The following is a 3607-nucleotide window of genomic DNA, read 5'->3' as shown; positions in this document are numbered from 1 at the left end:
AGCATTCCCTTAAGAATAAGGGTATAAACTCTGACGGGAGGAGTGGAGGCAGGTTAGGGCATGTAACAAAGAAAAGACAAGCCACAACATGGCCAACAGATGACATGGCCATGAGACCCCACCAAAACCTTGACCTTGACCTTGAGATCCTAGTTGGGACTCTTCTGGTTTAAAGGGAGACCCTGGATATTCCAAACAAGCCTCACCATTGGCCCTCACCATTGGTGGGGTAGCCAATAATAGCTGGGGCCCCTCCCCTTAGCATTATTAAGGGGAGGAATAACTAACAGCTTAAAAGGTAATCATACAAGTCAAAGCCTACTCTACCTGCCTAGAGAAAACAGCATCATATCTCGGGGTGTATTTCCATCCCTCTCTTCTATTTCTCAGCAAGAGAGCTTTTTCCCCATTTCCCAATAAATTCTTTTAATTGGTCTGAAAAAGAAAAAAGATATATTTTGTTGCATTTAACAGTTTTTAAGATACAAGTTCACAACAAATAATTTTTATTCTCTCTCTCTTTTTAGTCAAATTTTATACTGAATGATTATATATGATGTTTAGTTTGCTAAAAGCATCTGAGAGCATTATACCAGAAATGGGATGGCTTTTAAAATCAGAATTTATTAAGTTAAAAGCTTACATTTCTGACGCTGTGAAAATGTCCAAATCAAGGTATCATCAGAGATGCTGTCTCACCAGAAGTTGGCTGCTGGTGATCCTGAACTCCTGCCACATAGCAAGACACAATGGTAGTTCTGCCAGTATGAGCTACTGCCTTCTCCACCAGGCTTACTTTCCTCTTCTATTTTTTTTTTTTTTTTTTGGAGGTTTCTGAATCTTGGTGATGAGTCAAATTTTAAAAATTTGAATAATTTAAGGAAGGAAGGGAAGAAGGGAGGAGGAAGTTCTTTTTCTCTTGTATAGGAGTGCTAACAGGTTACCATATATGTAAGGAATTGTTCATTGTCTTAGAAAAAAAATAAAACCATCTGTGATGTGAATAAAAGTTTCTGAAAATTGCCCAAAACACAGAAAATGGAACTTTTCTACCATGGACTTTGTAGTATTGCAAAGTTATCTGAGAGAGAGTACACTAATTATAATTCTTCCCAAATTAGTAAACCACAAAAAAATGTAGGCAGGAAAAAATTACTTGTAAGCAAAATGGAACTAGCATTTAATGTCGGTAAGAATGAAGAGTTTGGGCAGAGACTAAATTAGGGAGGTGGAGCTAGACTAGTTAATTAGATAACTCTATTACAGAAACATTTAAAAAAAAAAAAAGCAGTATGTGGTAAACAGTCCATGCTACTCCGTGGTACCAGAGACATCCACCCTTTCTGCAGTACTGTTAGGACAGAAATATGAGTCTCAAACACTTCAGTTTTACTCATGCTAAATGTTCCTTTCTGCTTAAATTATAAATTGTGCGTGATTGGAAAACATCATAAAGATTTTTGGAAACAAACCTTTACAAATTAAATCTGATAGTTAAAGTTTGTTAATATATAAACGCTAGAAATCTTAGCACATAAATAAGCTCAATTGCATAAAACATTCTTTTTCGAGTTTTTGAATTCTGTCATATTTCTGTGTAATAATCCGGGAACTGCTCGTGCGGGCTTCCTCAAGGAGGAGGGGCGCACACGGCAGCGGTCCCCGCGCTCGCACCTCCTCCTGGACGGCGACGAGAGCAGTGGCCGCGCAAACGCAGGCTGGCGTGGCTGGAGCGGCTGCACCGTGGTGACACCGTGGTGACCTGGTGGAATCCAGGGGCGCAACCGCCGCCGCCGGCCTGCTCACTGGATTTGAAGACTGCTGTGATTTACATTGATCACAGTAGAAAACGAAGTGATCCAGGGGTGTAGAAAATTGACCTTGATATTGGTCTGGGATTGGTCCATGAGAGTGGGTCAAGGTGGCCGTGCGTATCTTAAAAATGGTTGTGGTGGGCTGGACCATGGGAGCTGTGAGGGGGTCAATTTTGCTACTTATGCATTTGCTCACTTTAGAGACTCCATTGGGAGCTCTCATTGTCTTAGTGAGTGATTAGCTCAGACAACTAAGCTCAAAGTGAGGTATGGATTTTGGTAACTGTTAGGGTTCTCTGGGGAAACAGAGTCAACAAGAGGTAGCTGTCAATAGTATGCGATTTTATAAGTCTCTCATATGACCGTGGGTATGCACAAGTCCAGGTTTCACAGGCAGGCTATAACCAGGGGCTCCAATGAAAGTCCAGTGAAGATATTTGATGAGTTCTGGGAGATGTTTGCTGTCCAAAGAGGAGCTGGGAAATTCTCACTCAATGCTGGAATCACTTCCCTTTTAAGGCATTCAACTGACTGGATAAAGTGTCACTCATTGCTAATGGCAATCTCCCTGATCTATATATCTATGATTTACCACTGCAGTAAAGTCAATGGTGACTAAAGTCCATAAATACCCTTGGATTACATTTAGCCCAGTGCTTGCTTGACCAAACAGCTGGGCACAATCACCTGGCTGAGTTGACACAATAGCCTAACCACCACAGTAACTATTCCCAAAATTTTTATTTTTTTTGATAATTAGTGTCATTCATTCTTCATACTTTCTAAGCGAAAGACTTTATCTTCATGGAAAAATTGGGTGTTCGTTAAGTATTGTAGTATCTACTGTTTTGGTCATCCATGCTCCAAAAGAAGAGACAGAGACCTTAAAAGACATGTCTCACAAACTAGGTGATCCACGTTTTGTGGTCTTTGCAACATTTGTGGTTATTGTGTCTTTGATATTAATTTTCATGGTGGCACCTGGCCATGGACAAACATTCTTGTGTATATAACAATCTTCTTTATGATTGGAGCATTTTCAGTTTCCTGTGTGAAAGGCCTTGGAATCACTATTAAGAAATTTTGCTGAAAGCATGTGCTGTCACACCCCCTGAACTTGATTCCGCTACTGAGGCTGAAAATACGTGTGAGCATGCAGATTATCTGAACAGGGCTTTGGACATATTCAACACTTCCATCGTGACACCAATAGATTACATGTTCTTCACAACATCAGTTTTAATTGTTCAGCTGTTCTTTTTAAGGAGTGGCAAGATATGCCTGTTGATGATGTTGTTGGTACTTTGAGTGGCTTACTTACCATTATTGTAGGGATATTTTTATTGTATGCCTTTAAAGGTGTCAGTTTTAGTCTAGCAAGTTTACTATTGTCTTTTCAAAAAGACAAGAAAGCAATGAATGACAATCTCTCTAATATGTATGAAATTCATAATAACAATGAAGCTTAACCTGTGGAATTGAACAACACACTGATGAAAATATCTCCTGAAGAAATGGAATCTGACAGCTTTTTCAAGAAAAGAAAGAAAAAAGAAAAAATTAAAAGTTTAATTTATCGTTCTGCCCGTAAAGTCAATTTGGATATCAGAATGTCTGAAAAAGCAATGTTCTCAAATAAGTTTCTCTAAAAACAATCTTTTTAAAAGTCTCACTACTTGGGACCAAGATATTACTTTTCTTATATTTTAATCAGAATTTGGCCTATTTCTATTTCTATTCGCACTGTATTATTTTAGAGGTATTTCAAATTTTGAGTGTTTTACCTGAAACTA

General features: G+C 38.8%; 1 pseudogene; it reads left to right on the top strand.

Annotated features, from left to right (window-relative positions):
- The first annotated feature begins 1905 nt into the window (after positions 1-1905).
- LOC101428750 (magnesium transporter NIPA2-like) lies at positions 1906-3339 on the top strand (annotated as a pseudogene).
- Positions 3340-3607: the final 268 nt, after the last annotated feature.

The sequence above is a fragment of the Dasypus novemcinctus genome, chromosome 4 (genome assembly GCF_030445035.2).
Source record: "Dasypus novemcinctus isolate mDasNov1 chromosome 4, mDasNov1.1.hap2, whole genome shotgun sequence".
Lineage (NCBI taxonomy): Eukaryota > Metazoa > Chordata > Mammalia > Cingulata > Dasypodidae > Dasypus > Dasypus novemcinctus.
The sequence above is the reverse complement of the archived record's forward strand: the minus strand, read 5'-3'. Positions and strand labels throughout refer to the sequence as shown.